General features: G+C 45.2%; 1 long non-coding RNA gene, 1 other non-coding gene and 1 pseudogene across 2 annotated transcripts in view; 2 read left to right on the top strand and 1 right to left on the bottom strand.

The window, feature by feature from the left end:
• Positions 1-724: 724 nt before the first annotated feature.
• Positions 725-863, top strand: LOC115487897. The gene has a single exon (XR_003949925.1). It is a non-coding gene; the product is annotated as a small nucleolar RNA SNORA48 (small nucleolar RNA).
• Positions 864-13,916: 13,053 nt separating this feature from the next.
• Gm12298 (predicted gene 12298) overlaps positions 13,917-16,955 on the bottom strand; it is a 41,455-nt gene continuing 38,416 nt past the window's right edge. Inside the window, exon 4 of the long non-coding RNA NR_033539.1 lies at positions 13,917-14,189. This is a non-coding gene — a long non-coding RNA (predicted gene 12298). The remainder of the gene's footprint in view (positions 14,190-16,955) is intronic.
• Positions 15,837-16,648, top strand: Gm29712 (annotated as a pseudogene).

Consider the following 16,955-nt stretch of genomic DNA (forward strand, 5'->3'; position numbering starts at 1 on the left):
ACCTACAGCATGCTGTGGCGCGGCACTGCCCAGGCACTCATATTTCATCGTTGCATCTACTGCAGCCATGAATGCAATGAACACATAAACTTGAATCTTGAATCAGAGTAGGGGCCAAATAATTACGGGCACACTGTTTTCTATAAATGTCATTGTCTAAGCTCCAAATAGCATCACAGATATTCTAGTTATAGCAGAATAAAAGAGTGCCATAGTAGTCTCCTATAAAAGTGCTAGTTTGGGGGGCTGGAGAGATGGCTCAGTGGTTAAGAGCACTGACTGCTCTTCTAGAGGTCCTGAGTTCAATTCCGAGCAACCACATGGTGGCTCACAACCATCTGTAATGGAATCTAACGCCCTCTTCTGGTGTGTCTGAAGATAGCTACAGTGTACGTAAAATAAATAAAAAAAAAATTTTTTTTTAAAGTACTCGTTTGGTTTGCATTTGTAAAAGGGCATGCTACCTTCTGGACTCGTGTTCTGCAAGGGGTATAGGCAGGACTAAGGGAGCGTAGGTTAGAAGGGATAACACGGGACAGTTGCAGCAAGCAGAATCCTGCTCAGCAGATACATGGCTCTCTTATTCATAACACCAGAAGGGGACAATCAAAAAGAAACATGTGACTCTCCAAGGACTTGATAAAGCAGTAACAGATAACAACAAAAGGAACATTACTATCACATCCCAGAGCTTAAGCTAAATGAACTTAAGCTACTCAACTTAAGCTAAATGGTCAAAGAGGCCCTTTGTCGGTGGTGTTGATCTTCTACCAGTCAGGGGCAGAACAGATGGCAGTCCTTTGTTCATCCTAGCTTGGTGCCTGGCTTGGTGACCAAAGCTGTTTTAAGCCTAGGACACATATAAATCAAATCAAATCAAATCAAATCCAGTCAGTACAATGCAGGAGGAGAATGGCAGCAGAGACCTGGGGTCCTCCATGCCACACAGTGAGAGAGGGAAAAGATGCCCACAGACCTGCCCAACACCCCATGGCACTGGTGGTCCATAGACACTGGCTTGCTCTCACACCATCCAGCGCAGAGGGAGGATGTCACTCAGGGCTCTGCCAGCCACGTGAGCAGGCTGCAGCAGCAGGAGCCATGACAGTGTGCTAGTGTGTGGTGGACAGATGGGAGAGAGAGAGAGAGAGAAACAGCTTAAGCATTAGACAGAGATAGACCTGGAGAGTGGACGGTGCAGAGAAGTAGCCTCTTGTGAGTGACCCATGGGGAGGTTTGAGCTCGAGCTGCCACTGAGACCATGTCTGGGTCTGTGGCTAAGCACCACCCGGGGGTCTGTGTCGATGACCCTGGCTCATATTATCACTAGAGAACATGTCCTGTCAGGGCATTCACCAGTCAGAGCAGCCACCAGGGACCACATGGAAATCCAAAGGTTGGACGGTGCTGACCCCATCTCTCACTGGCACAGGGGAAAGCTGGCCCAACACCTCACCCAAGCAGCACACTGGAACTGGCCCTAGTGGAGAGGGTGTGGATGAGCTAGACCTGAGGGTGTGAGTGTGGGAAAGCTGACCCTGTCACATGTCTGCTGTGGCGTGTCTCGGGTACAGCGGTGAAGCGGCCCCCTTCCCCGCGCCAGCCCCTCTTCACCTCTGCAGTCCAGAAAGCTGCTAGCCCTGCCCCTCACCAGCTTCAGCACTCAGAAGAGCAGGCCCTGTACCTCACCTGGGCCTGGACAGCACAACAGAGCTGACTCTGCAGGGGCCAGAGCAGGGGGGGGAGGTGGGGTCGGTAAGCCAGCCGAGGGCAAGCAAGAGGGAGATCTGGCCCCATCATGCATCTGCTATGAGGTGGTGCTATGAGGAGGTACTGGGGTAATGATATCCCTCCCTCCCAGCCCCAAGCCCCTTCAGCAGTTGGGAGAGCTAGCCCTGAGGGCATGAGCAAGCAAGCTAGCTCTGCCCCCCTCACTGGCTGTAGCACTCAGAAAAGCAGGCCCCATACCTCATCTAAGTAACACAGCGGAGCTGGCCTCATTGAGAAAGGCACAGGTGAGCCAGCCCCAAGGGTGTGAGAGTGGGAGAGCTGTCCTAGCCCCTCACAGGCTGCAGCACTTGGGAGAGTGGGCTCTGAACCTTGACTGGGCAGTGCAGTAGAGCTGGCTTTGGAGGTGTGGTGCAGGTGAACTGACCCCAAGGGCATGAGAGCAGAATTGGAGAGCTGACCCTGCCAGCTGCAATGGGTGGCAGCATTGGGTGGCCTAGTGGAGCAGTGGTTGGAGACCTCACCCTGTTGGTGCAGATAAAGAAGAGCTGGCATTCTGACCAGCTCAGCTGTCACTGAGGACCAGTTCCAGGGCTCCGAGTTGTCCCACCCCAAAAGCTTTATCAACTGCAAATGGTTGGGATTCCTGAAAGGACCAGCCCTGCTGATCTAGGGCTGCAGGATCGCCACGATACGGGGCAACGACAGGATAACTGGGAAGGAGTTCCCGTGAGGATACAACATTGATGGTGTCTCAGAAGCCAGAGGCCTTGAACCAGACCAATGACTCGTTGCAATGAACATTTGCAAGTGAAGATGTGTGGACAAAGAGTATACTGTGGGACACACTGTGACATGCTACAGCATCTATGATGAGATGTTTTCTATGCTTTGGTTTGGGGTGTGTGTGTGTGTGTGTGTGTGTGTGTGTGTGTTTATTTTGGGGGTGAGGTAGCAAGGGAGAGGGACAGGTATTAGGGGTCAGGAGATGAGCAGGACTGGAGTGCATGATATGAAACTCACAAAAAAATCAACAAAAAGTTTAAAATAAATGTTTAAGATAAATATTTTTTAAAAGTGTCTTTTCAATTCATTGCCTTATACATTGGTTGGATGCTTTGGGGGTTTAATGTATGTGTGGGTATATGAATATATACATGTAATATATAATATAGTATATACAAATATGTAATATATAATATATTACATAATATATATATATAAATATATGCTATATAATGTACATTGTGTATATGCTGTATGTAATATACATTATATATACTTGCCTATATTATATATAACATATATATAACTGACTTTCTCCTTTGGTTGATACTTTATTGGTAAGGATATTCTCACATTCTGTACACCACCACTTCACCCTGGTTATTGTTTGCCATGTAGAAGCTTCTTAACCTCGCATAATCCCATTTGTCAACTCTCAGGATGACTCCCAGTGCTCTTGGAGCCTGGTTTAGAAGGGCTTTGTCTACGTCTCTATCTTGAAGTGGTTTTTCTTACGTTTTCCTTCAGCAGCTTCAGGCTGGATTTGCAGGTCTCCCACTAAGTCCTTTGGTCTGTGTTTCAGCTGATCCTTCCAAACAGGGGCAGAGTATCACATCTCTCTCATCTTCACGAGGAAACCAAGCTTCTCTGAGCCATTTGTTAAAGACGCTGTCTGTCCTGCAGCATGTGTTCTCCACAGCTCTTCCTCACCCATGGACATATGGTCAGCACTAATTGGGTTCCAGGAGTTATTAATAATATTTTTTTTTAAAAAAAGAGGATCTGAAGCTGAGAGAAAGATGGTTTGGAAGGCCCCAGGAATGATGGGGGAGCTAGTCGCATGTGGATATGATCAAAATATATTGTATGCATGTATGAAAATTTCAAGGAATAAATAAAATGTTATCTTTAAAATGTTCTTAATTAGGTGGCTGTACTGTGTGGGTTTATCTCTGGGCACTCCATGCTATCCCATTTGTCCAAGGCCTGTGTTGTGTTGGTACCGTGGTTCTGTATATAATATGGGATCAGGTGTTGTGATACCTCCAGCATCGTTCTTTCTGCTGAAAGTTGTTTTAGGAACCCTTAGTGCTCTCATGTGTCTTTTAGGATTTTTTTCTACTTCTGTGAAGAGAATGCCCTTAGCAATTTGGTGGGAATTGCGTTGACTCTGTAGACTGTTTTCAATTATATAGCAGCTTTTACAATATTAATGCTGCTTCTTTACCTGTCGTCAAGGAAGGCTCTATGCGAGAGATGGAGACCATTACAGAAAACCACAACCAATTCAAGTGCACATGGCTATAAACCTTTCTCTTTCTTTGCTCAAAAGATTTGTTTGTTTGTTTGTTTGTTTATTGATTGATTGATTGATTGTACTGGTGTTTTGTCTGCATGTATGCCTGAATACCACATGCACACAGTGCCTCTGGAGGCCAAAAGAGGGCTTGGATCCCCTGGAACTGTAGTTAACAGACAGTTGTGAGCTGCCATGCAAGAGTTAGAAATCAAACCCAGGTTCCTCTGGAAGAGCAGTCCGTGTTCTTAGCCCCAGAGCTGTCTCGCTAACCCCTAAACTTTCCTTTAATAACTGCTTTACCTTTGAGGCCAAGGTTTTGATAGATTGTGCTTTCATTTTCATTGTATTCTAGGAACTTTTAAAATTCCTCCCTGATTCCCTGATTTTGGTGACTCGGTGGTCACTCGTGAGTATACTGTTCAATCTCTGTGTGTTCATCCAGTTTCTATAATTTTTCTTGCTATTGAGTCCTACTTTTTTGAACTATGATCTGATGAGATATAAGAGAATATTTCAATTCTTTCTTATTTATTAAGACTTACTTTGTGGCATATAATGTAGCCTGTTTTTGAGATGGCTCCATGGGCTGCTGAAATGTATTCTATTTCTTAACTGTGTGAACATATATTATACCTTAATTCTGAGGTTTCTTTGTTGGTTTTCAGTTTGAATGAGTTGGCTAGAGATGAGAGTGGAGAATTGGACTCACCCACTATTATTGTACCAGAGCCTATAATGTTTTCTGTCCATCAGTGTTTTGTTTTATGGGACTGGAAGCCCCAACATTTGATGCATATATACTTAATAATAGATAAACCTTCTTTTGTATTAAGTATTTTTCTTCATTTACATTTCCAATGCTATCCCAAAATTCCCCCATGCCCTCCCCCCCCCAACTCCCCTACCCACCCACTCCCACTTCTTGGCCCTGGCATTCCCCTGTACTGAGGCATATAAAGTTTGCAAGACCAATGGGCCTCTCTTTCCACTGATGGCCGACTAGGCCATCTTCTGATACCTATGCAGCTAGAGACACGAGCTCCGGGGGGGGGGGGGGTACTGGTTAGTTCATATTGTTGCTCCACCTATAGGGTTGCAGATCCCTTTAGCTCCTTGGGTACTTTCTCTAGCTCCTCTATTGGGGGCCCTGTGATCCATCCAATAACTGACTGTGAGCATCCACTTCTGTTTGCTAGGCCCCGGCATAGCCTCACAAGAGACAGCTATATCAGGGTTCTTTCAGCAAAATCTTGCTAGTGTATGCAATGGTGTCAGCATTTGGAGGCTGATTATGGGATGGATCCCCGGGTATGGCAGTCTCTAGATGGTCCATCCTTTCGTCTCAGCTCCAAACTTTGTCTCTGTAACTCCTTCCATGGGTGTTTTGTTCCCAATTCTAAGAAGGGGCAAAGTGTCCACACTTTCAGATATCATAATAGCTGTGTGTGCTGGCTAGGCTTTCTGTCAGCTTGACATAAGCCACAGTCGTCTGGAGAGGGAGATCTTCACCTGAGGAAATGCCTTGTTCAGACTGTCTGTGCGAATTTTCTTGATTGATTGCTGTGGGTGGGCCCAGCCCATGGTGGGTGGTACCACCACTAGACTGTCCTGTGTGGTCCTGGGTCATACAAAACAAACAAACAAAACAAAACAAAACAAAACAAAACAAAACAAAAACAAAAACAGAGTGAGCAAGGCATGGGGAGGAAGCCAGTAAGCAGCACTCCTCCGTGGCCTCTCATCAGTTCCTGCCTCTGGTTCCTGCCTTGAGTTCTTGCCCCGACTTCCCTTCAGAACTGCAAGCTGTAGAATGAAATAAGCTCACCCTCCCAATGTTACTCCTAGTTGTGATGTTTTAATCACAGCAATAAAAACCCTACATAAGATACTACGAATCTGGTTTCTGTTCATGCAATAGATTATTTTCCATCCTTGTACTTTGTCTATTTATCTAGTAGTAAGGTGTGTGTCTTTGTGACAACAGAGGTTGTATCCAAGTTTTTAACCCAGTCCAGAAGTCTGTGTCTCTTTATTGATGAATTGAGGCCACTTACATTTATGGTTATCATAGAGGGTTGTTTCATAGTTCCTGTAATTTTGTTGGTTATTTTTCTGGTTGACAGAGTGTGTGTGTGTGTGTGTGTGTGTGTGTGTGAGTGTGTGTGTGTGTGTGTGTGTGTGTGTGTGTGTGTGTTTTCTCTCCAGCAGTGCCAAGACTCTGCTGGTTTACTGTGTTGATCATAATGGATTCCTTCCTAGTTCTCTTTTGTTCAGTCATTCCTCACTTGAAATTTATTCTTCCCTGCACTCTTGTGATTAAGACTGCCTTCCTTCTCTGTGTATAGCACTCCTTTCAGTGTCACCTGCACCAATGGCTCCGGAGTCATGTTGGCCTTCCCTCTTTACAGCTTTAAATGGTGATTCCTTGTGTTGTGTTTTGTCAGATTGGACATCATGTCCTGTGGGAAGGTTCTTCCTTGGTCACATCCATTTGGGGTTGTACATGCTTTGAATATCTGTCTCATCCTCTGCCACAGTTTCACCAACTAGATTCTCTCTGCCTTTGTGATGATCTAAGTTTCTCTTTTCCTTCTATGGATGGGTTCTTTCATCTGTCCTCTTGATCTTATCTCGGAGTCCTTGGATGTTATGGTAATGCCCATTTATTTTTTCTATATTAGTATTTGGATGTTTTGTTCCATCAACAGGTCCTGTATCCTTGGCATTCTTTCTTCTGACTAGTAGAGTCTCAGAAACAACAAAATAATATCCCCCGGGTGGAGAAATGGGTCAGCTGTTAAGGGCTCTTCTGTCTGCTCTTCCAAAAGACCCAGCTCTCACATATCAGATGGTTCATGACTACCTATAACTCCAGCTCCAAGGGAACAGATGCCCTCTTCTGGCTTCCAAAGACATCTGCACACAGACACCTACCTGTAAAACATAAATAATTAGATAATTAAGAGGAAATAGGTAAAGGTGTAATCCACTCCTAGCATATGCCTACCTTGCCCAAAGATCTGGGTTTGATTTCCAGTACTGAAAAAACAAAAAAACAAAAAACATGGTGTACAGGGGGGACTGGAGAGATAACTCAGCAGTTAAGAGCACTGGCTACTCTTCTGTAAGGCCAGTGTTCAATTCCCAGCACCCATATGACTGCTCACAACTGCCTGCAACTCCAGCAGTTCCAGTGATCTTCTGCCCTCTTCTGGACTCTGAAAGCACTGCATGCACATGGTCCACAGATATAGCCAGGCAAAAGTATTAATGCACACGAAATAGACAAATAAATATTTTTTAAGTTTCCAACAGTAAAAAAAAAAAAAAGTTCCAAATCAAAATTAGATAAATATAAGGAAAACTAATTTTTAAAAAGGTAATGGTATTTTTTAGCGTCAATAAAAATAAAATGGAAATGTTCCTCAGGATGGGTGGGGAAAAGCAGACACGTACACGTGGAGGGGGATACTATTAAAGAACAGAAAACATTGCCTAGGAATTTTTAAAAAATGTATGAGTAATATATGAGTGTATGAAGGGGAATAACATCAAAAATTTAAACCTAATTTTGATAGATTCAAAATTCTGCTGAACATTTAGGAAAAAGGGAATCGTGCAGTTACCAAAGAGAGACAGAGACAGAGAGAGAGAGAGCGAGAGAGGGGGAGGGAGAGGGATCGAGAGACAGAGAGAGACAGAGACAGAGAAACAGAGACAGAGACAGAGATTGGATGAGCAAGGCATGGAGGCTAGTATCCTTGTACGGATACTACAGGAGGAAAATAGACCAGCTTCTGATGTCACCCACGACTACAGTGGATCAGCGCCCTCTGCTGGCCACACTTAGTTTTACAGTCTGTAAACTGAGCGGACTAACCCTTCTGACTCCCCTATATTTATACTACCATCACCCACGCACCCCTGCACCCTCTCCGCACACATACACATGGGAATGGATGTTTTACCTTAAGAGTGTCTCATATGTGCACTAGGAGTGTGCAGGCAACCACATCTCTGAGGCTACTTTAGGCAGAGGACCCTTCTCTACATTAAAGGTGTCCTGAGTTTGAATCAGCCAGCTGAAGCAATGCAGCTGTGGAGAACATCTTGAACAACATCAGAACTTCAGAGTTCTCTGTCTGTATAACAGTGAATGCGGATAACTAACTCTGCAAATTGATTGGTCCACCTACCTCAAGCTCAGAGCCATTTTTTGACTTCAGGTAATTCTCAGTTGGTGATGTTTGTTCTAGTCCATTGGGCTATCTCTCCTCAGAAGTATGCCATTTCCTCCTCTGGAACAGGACCTCCTTTCTCCACAGCCCTGTACCTTCTCTGGAGCAGGCACTGCCAAACCAAACTGGGGCCCCTGACCTGCGGATGTTCCCTTGTGGCAAGCCCCCGAGGACGCTTGGTTTTTAATAGTAGATTCTCTCATGATAAAGGCTGGCCACTGCCTTCCAAGGCATATGTTGTAACAACACGGAGTTTCAGTCCTCCTCTAGCCCTCTTCCAGAGAAGTGATTGTGTCACTAACTTCCATGGAAGGGTTTGAAGCTCATGGGGGCTGTGAGCTTGCCTGAAGGTAGAGAATCCGCACTTTCATCCTCTTCCTCCTCTTAGAAGAGGCTTCTGAGTAGATACACCATGCCTTCCCTGCCCTAGCTCACCCCACCTCAACCCCCAGACTCTAGCACCTCTGCTTTAATAGCACGCCAGACGATTCCGATGCAGACTGATGTTTGAGAGCCATAGCCTTAGGGTGTATCTTGTTACACACACATACACATACTCACGACACAAATACATACATACATACATACATACATACACATAAATACATATAGACATACAAACACACATACATACATACACACACACTACACAAATACATACACATAAATACATATAGACACATAAACACACACACTCACGTATATACACAGTGTCTGAACAGTAGAGTTCAGACAGCCTTTCAGTTGGCAAACATTGGACGTGCTGAGAGAGTGCTGCACCCCGAGGAGTCATGGAGGCTCCTCAGCTTCCCTCACTGCCTGCCTATACATCGCTTTCTGAGTTGGGTCCTTTCTAATAAATATGTGAGGGCAAATACAGTGCTTCCCTGAGTTGTTTGACCCATTTGAGCAAGTTAGCCAAGAATGACAGAAACTCCCAACTAAGAAGTGGCCAGTCAATGGGAGATTTTAATTGAAAGAAATAAAAATAAAAATTAGTCATAAATACTAGTGACCCAGACCTGTGGCTAGCATATAAAGTGGGGGTTGTCTTGTGGAACCAACTCTAAGGTGTTAAAGTGGTTTATACCAGAAATGAAAGGAATCTGGACCCTCCATGGTGCCAGGAGAACTGGAGATCCGGCTGTTGCTGCCAGGAAACACGTCATGTGCTCAGGAATGCATAGTCTACATCACTCCAGGTGTGATTAATTGGTGCGTATGATGGACCCACACCGTTTGTATGGACTTGTAGTCTGAAGTCTCTGGGGAGACCTCTGGGAGCTGCTGATGTTGTTGAGATCCATGTGAAGTGTCTGCCCAAACAGAGTCCCCTGAGAAGCCAACGAAGTACTAAGGTCCATGTGCAGTCGACGCCATTGTTCTGACGTGGCATCATTCCTGGTTCTTCAAAATGTTTTCAGGTGGGATTTGTGAAAACCAAAGGGAGGGTTACTTCAGCTCTAACCTGCTGAGGAAGAAAGGATCGGAAAGAGCAACTGCTGGACACTGACTCCTGTGTCTCCAGTCCATTATTAGCTCAGTCTCTGAAGACAGAGGATTATCAACAAGGCAGGCAGAAATGAAAGATTCGGAAATCAGAGAAGGCCTTGACCCTCCATGGAGTTCTAGAATAGCTATGCCTGGATGTCTTGGTTACCTTTCCTGTTGGCTTGATAAAATAGGACAGCAAAAGCAACCTAAGGAAGGTAAGGTAGAGTTTATTTTGACCCCAGTCCCAGATGAGAGAGCAAATACGCAGGAAACTGAAGCAGCTGGTCACACAGCATCCGGAAACCATGAATACCTGTGCCCAGCTCAATTCTCCTTTTTATCCAGTAAAGAATTCAGTTATAAGGAATGGTGCTACCCACAGTGGGCAGGACTTTCCAACCCAATTAACCTAATCAAGATAAGCCCTTGCAGGCATGCCTAGAGCACTCTCTCACAGGGATTCTAGACCTCATCAAGCTGACAATTGAGAGATTAACCATCACACTGCATTTCAAGAAGCAAGCACACTTACAGCCATTTGGGTACTTGCCAAGATATGATCTTCAAGTCTGGATCCTCCAACCTCACAGCTTAGTGAACATACCAAGATATGCCTAGACTAAACAATAATGATATAAGCCCTGAGGTATTTTAATGGACTCGATGACAATGTTAACTTGGAAAAGACTTGATGGATTTTTTCTTCCTGGGTTTTAGAAACACTGTTTTAAATCAATGGTACTTTTTAGGGTCTTGGTGAATTTTGCAGGCATAAAGAAAGGCTGCAGCCTGGCTCTCTCTACATTGCCATGGACTGTCTATATGGACTATACAGAAAGTACAGAGTGATTCCATTACTGACTTAGTAAACAGAGCCATCAGATCCAAGAGCCCTGTTTTCTGTAAATTTGGAGAGAAGGCAAGATATGATCCCTCTTAATTTCATGGTTAGACTTACAACAAGGGTCTGGGACATTACTGTCACTGGCTGACACTTGTCTAATCTATTTTGAAAACTCCACCAGGAAGGACAGTTTGATTCAAATAACTCCACAGAGAAATTATGTGAAAGGACATGTGAGCGTCAGTTAAAACTGGCTAATGGTCCTGTGCGGTGGGATGAGGACTGGGCTAAGCAGAAGTGCCCATCCTTTGGGCAGCAAGACTCTTCGAGAAGTTCTACCCACAGCCGTGATGAGATCCTCAGCACAGCAAATGACCTCATTAGTTAAGTAGGTTAGTACTCCCACCACACTATGCTGGATTGTTCTTCTGATTTTCAAGAGGGAGATTTTGAACCAGACTAAATGCCAAAAATCAATCTGTGTGCAGGAGCAGGGATACGTCCACAGGCTGGGTGTGGTTTTGCTCATCTGTAATCCCAGCACTTGGGAGGTGGATACGGGATAGGAGCAAGTAGAAGGTTAGCCTGGGCTACATAGACTGTCTCAAAAACAAATAACCAATAAAGATAAGCGCTTACTCCTTCTGCTGAGTTTTACTTCATCTGCTGAGTGTAGTTCCTAAGCGCCCCACCCGACTGGCCTTGTCTTCCAAGCTGACCAGAAGCTGAGGTAGGTAGTAAAAGACTCCCTGCATCGCTAGATTCTTTCTTTTTCCACTTGAAAACATGCTGTAGTTGTTTTGATCTCTGAACCCATTTTGCTGAACACCTTCCACTGTGTTCTAGGCACACGTGTAAAGCAGTAAGCATGACATCCTAAAATCATGGATGGATGTGGCTTGAGTTGCGTAGGTTGACTCTCATGCATGACGTCACATTCTTTGGGTTGTATAAAAATGGCACTCTTTTCTGTTGTGTGCTACTCAGCATTTATCCCTGTCCCTCTGAAGAGCAGTGACCCTTTCTCATCCAAATGGTTCCCCCAGAGCCTGTCCTGGCACACTGCAGCTGCATCCGTGAGATTCTATGCAATAGACATCCTGCTGAAAGCACTCTGTTGTGGCCAATTTATTTATGTATTTATTTATTTATTTATTTTTGTCATCTTGACACAAGCTAGAGTTATGTGAAAGGAGGAAATCTCAACTGAATGAAAATGTCTCTGTAAGATCCGGCTGTAGAGCACTTTCCTGATTAGTGGCTGATGGAGAAGGGTGGACGGAGCTTTCTGTGGGTGAGGCTCCTCGTGGGTTGGTGGTCCTGGATCCCATAAGCAGGCTGAGCAAGCCATGATGAGCAAGTTAGTAAGCAACTCTCCTCCACGGCCTCTGCGTCAGTTTCTGCCTGTGGGTTCCTTGCCCTGTTTGAGCTCCTGTCCTGGCTTCCTTCAGTGAAGGATTACAACGTTGAAGTGTAAGCCAAATAAACCCTTTCCCCCAGTTTGCTTTCGGTCATGGCGTTTCACAGCAGCATTAGAAACCATGACTAAGACAAACAATGGCTTAAATAAGATGACCACTTATCTTTTCCCATCATTTAGTCTAGAAGGCCCAACAGGGACAGCTGTAAAATACCACCAGTGTCCCCGACTCCATTCATTTTTTTTTGGTTGACTTTCATTAGTGGTTAATTCCATTCTTAAGAATCCTTCGCTGTGCTGGGCAGTGGTGACACACGCCTTTAATCCCAGCACTTGGGAGGCAGAGGCAGGCGGATTTCTGAGTCTGAGACCAGCCTGGTCTACAGAGTGAGTTCCAGGACAGCCAGGGCTATACAGAGGGGGAAAAAAAAAACTGTCTCAAAAAACAAAAAACAAAACAAAAAAAAAAAGAATCCTTCATTGTCCCCTGGTGTCCGCTGCAATGATAGTCATACTCACAGCCAAAGCGGTGAGAAGGAGGGGGGTGGGAAGAGTGGATACTATGATTTTATCCCTCCCCAGACTCATGCTGAAACTGAATTGACACCGCAATTGTCGGGGGGGGGGGGGCCGGGGGAAGGGGGGTGGCTTTAGGAGATGACGAGCTCACAAGAGCTCCTGCCTCTCAAGTGAGTTAGTGCATCATCCCAGGAAGAGGCTCCAAATACAAAGCTAGAGTTTGATTGGTTTTCTCTGTCTTTCTGTCAAACTCTCACTTGGCCTGGCCACATTAGGACCCAGTGCTGAAGCCCTCATCAATCTCAGCACCACACCTTAGACAAGACAGCCTCTAGAACTTCTTAGCCAATAAACCCCGTCTCGGTAAACTCTGTGACACTCAGTTATAATGGCAGAAAATTGTACTCACACAGCAAACGTTCTAAGGTTTCCAGGAGCATTGAAAGACCCTCCTACAGCTCTCCTTTCCTTAAAATCACGTTGATTTTTAAATTCATCCCTAAGTTCTTATACAAGCCTCCTTCTGAAAGGTGGATTCATTCTCTCTCTCTCTCTCTCTCTCTCTCTCTCTCTCTCTCTCTCTCTCTAACATGTTACTAATGACTAAGATGAACAGAAAAAGTAGTGCATGGCTCCTCTCTAGATCTGCTTCTACTGGGGAAGCAAGTTGACTGTGGATGAACACTAGCCTGCCAACTGCTGCCAAGAACTCTCCAGCTCACTGGAATGTATCTGGGAGCCTCAGTTAAGCTTTTAAAGGGCACAGAGCCTTGGCTGTCATTTTGGCCATAACTTCCTGAGCTGACAATCACCAACTAAGTTACTCCACCTTTTAGCTCACAAAATCTATGTGGGACGATACATGTTTACTGTGCCAGTACACTACGTTTGAAGATATTTTGTTACACAGCAATAAAAAGGGAACACAAAAGAGGTACTGGCTTTGGTTAACACTGGTAGAAAATATAGTTTGCATCAAGACCTAGCTGCTGCTTCTCTGAATGCATAGCCAGACAACATTTCCCATCCCCCTTGCAGTTGGATGTGGCCACGTGACTAGAAGCTCTCCAATACAGGATGCAAAAGAGACAGACACTACTTCCAGCCTCGGCCAAAAGGATGCACACATGCCTCTCTAAACATTTTCCCCTCCCAACGGGACTTTTCTCTCTTTGCAGCCCAAAGCAAATAGCCGTGACAAGACCCTCAGAGAGGCCACACCCAAGCAGGAAGATCCTGAGTGTGTGCGTAGTGAAGTTAAATAGGGCAGCCTATTTAATAGCCTGTGACTGAACATTTGACAGTGGTTATTAGAGAAAAGTGAAATAAATGGGTTTAGTCATGAGATGTTGTGGGTTTTATTTTTTTACTTCAGTCTAGACTGTTTGTCCAAATAAAGAATTTTTTTTCCTAAACAAAATAGCAATGTTGGAAAGGGAGGGTTAGTGAGTGGACCCCAGTCTTTGACACAAAAGTATGCAGTGGACTGAGTGTTTGATGCATCTATTAGCAAGTATGAACGCGGAGGCTTGTGTCTGGGGTGGCTTATAAGACTCCCCGAAGGCAGAGCCTAATGGTCTCCAAGATCGTTGGCTATTCCACCATCAACTCAGACTTCGGTAAGGGCCGCACTACATTTTTCTAGAAGACAGAATAACACGAATACATGAGAAATCATACAGCAAGACTACAGAAAGTAATTTTACCCGGAATTTACCACTAGATGGCAGTCACACCCAAGGAGCGGGCTACTGCCGCCCTCTGGCGCCGCCAGGCCCGGCCTTTATCGACTGGGAGCACCAGGCAACCCAGCCCTTTCCCTAGCAGCTAAAAGGACAGATCCTAGCAGATAAGATCGGCCTGGGAGCCGCATCACTCCTCAAAAAAAAGATGGTCCCTGTCGCGCCCTTACACCTCTACCTCTGGTTTATTCTTCCTGTCCCCAGAGGACTTCTCCCCACAATAACATTTCCTTCACCGCCTTTGCGCTCTATTTTTCCCCAGGCGGGACCCAGCTGCTTGCTGTCTCACACCATCTGCTCCACTAACAGCTCTGAGGAGAAGGGGCCTTATCCCCTGGAGTGTTTCTCTAGGAACTTAAGACATTTTGAGAATTGTCAGGTGCCTGCGTGGAGTGCCAGGTAGGAGCAAAGGAAGAAGGATAGACAAGGGGGTGGGCGGAATGCTTAAAGAAAGTAGAAGCTGGGAGCACACGGAAGGACGGAAGGACGGAAGGACGGACATATTCTCCAAGAATGTATGAAGGTTCTAGGCTTTTTGTTTATTTTTGTTTTGGTTTGGTTTTGTTTTCCCGAGACAGGGTTTCTCTGTGTAGCCCTGGCTGTCCAGGAACTCACTCTGTAGACCAAGCTGGCCTCAAACTCAGAAATCCGCCTACCTCTGCCTTCCAAGTGCTGGGATTAAAGGTGTGCCCTACCATTGTCCGCCATCTCGGCATTTTTTATGGTGATGCGCTACCATTGTGGGTTTTACACTACAGTGTACAAATGATGTAGAAAAGTGAAAGACATCGGTGCTTTTTTTCTTGTGCTTTTTCTCCTTACTCCCACCCACACTTCCCCACCCTTGCTAGCCTCAACCCCAGGCTCTCACGCAGGCTTGGTCCCTAGACTGCATTGGCAGTGAACAGCAAGGCCTGTGCTTGGTTAGGGCAGGGCCTGCTCTGAAGAAGAGCTCAGATCTGAATGTCTAGCAAGTTCCTGTGTCTTAAGTCTGTCTTCTTGAGAGGCAGGGAGGGGGAGGGAGAGATGATCCCTGAATTCAAGTCTTGGTCTTAGTGACTGGTCACAGAGAAGCTGCAGCCTGACTATATCACAGGTTACTGTGAGGACCAGGGGACACAGAGACACTGCCAGGTACCTCACCAGCAATTGGAATTGTGTGCCTCTTCCAGACCAAGGCAGTATAGGAGAATCTGAGGTCTTTGTGGAGTTTCAGACACAGCCTTGCAGAGTGGAGAAAACTGGTAAGTGACTCAAGAGGCCATATTCAAGATCAGAATGTGGGGGAAGATGATGAACACACACAGTAATATAAGTTAGGGCAATTTATCCATCCTGGTATATTTAGGTACTTCAAAACATTGTATTTTACAAGATAGGTACACACACTTTTACTTGTTAAATTCACCAAATAAATTATTTAAATTTTAAAAAAGAAAAAGCTATGATGTGAGAAGTCTCCTAAGTCAAAAGATCTGGTATTCTCCATAAATAAGATGCAGGGGCGGAGGAAGGAGACTCCCGCCAGTGAGAGGCTCCTCAGGACACCAGGCACCAAGAGCCATAGCTGCACTGCTGTTTGGATATTTTTCAGAAGAAATTGACTGTAAGAAGATGAGGGTCGTACAAACCTGAGCGCTGAGCTCATGGAATGGAATATTTCAGTCCTGTGTGTGATTCTGATGGACTTGTGTTTATAGGTTCTTACAGCAGAAAACGAAAGGAGGCGTGCTTTGACCCATGTAATGTAAACATCCCTAGGACTTGCAATGATGCTCTGAAGAGATGAGTGAAATGTGCCTCAGTTAAAAAGTGTAGTTATTACCCGTGGTCCTAAGGAACCCATCATGGAGACACCCCCAAAACAGCAGGCCTTGGGTACTGCGGGGGTGGGGGGGAAATGCTGTGGTATAAGGCCTTTACCAGTGACTTGTAGTGAGGCCTGCAAAAGGTTCTGGACCATCAAGACAAGATATATGAGCAGCTGTCTGTATTCCTTCAGAAACGTCATTGAGTGACTCCAGGAAACAAATCACTCAGTTATATATGCAGGTGGATTAGGGCTGTAACTTCGTTGACAGACACAGTGATCCCAGATACTTCATGCATCTATGTGGCCCTGGGATATATGTGTGTGTGTGTGTGTGTGTGTGTGTGTGTGTGTGTGTGTGTGTGTTTTCTGGAGTGACACTGGCTGAAGCTCTCAAGTTCATTGACAGCGAGAGTTCTCTCCTCACAGAGCTCAGCGACAACCTCACTAAGGACTCCGTGAATATCAAGGCTCAGATCTGCACGATGATTGAGTGACTTAGAGAACTACGCGGCCTGAAAATTTTCTCAGAGCCATCTCCCCACTGACAGCTTCTTCTCATCCTCCAATATTAAAGAGCCTAAAAACACTGGAAAATAAATAAATGAATAAATAAACAATCAATAGATAAATAAGTGTAAGGGGGATACAATTTTTTAAAAAGTGTGAGCACAAAGTACCCAAGGAGCTAAAGGGATCTGCAACCCTATAGGTGGAACAACATTATGAACTAACCAGTACCCCAGAGCTCTTGACTCTAGCTGCATATGTATCAAAAGATGGCCTAGTCGGCCATCAATGGAAAGAGAGGCCCATTGGACTTGCAAACTTTATATGCCCCAGTACAGGGGAACA

This window comes from Mus musculus, chromosome 11, assembly GCF_000001635.26.
Source record: "Mus musculus strain C57BL/6J chromosome 11, GRCm38.p6 C57BL/6J".
Lineage (NCBI taxonomy): Eukaryota > Metazoa > Chordata > Mammalia > Rodentia > Muridae > Mus > Mus musculus.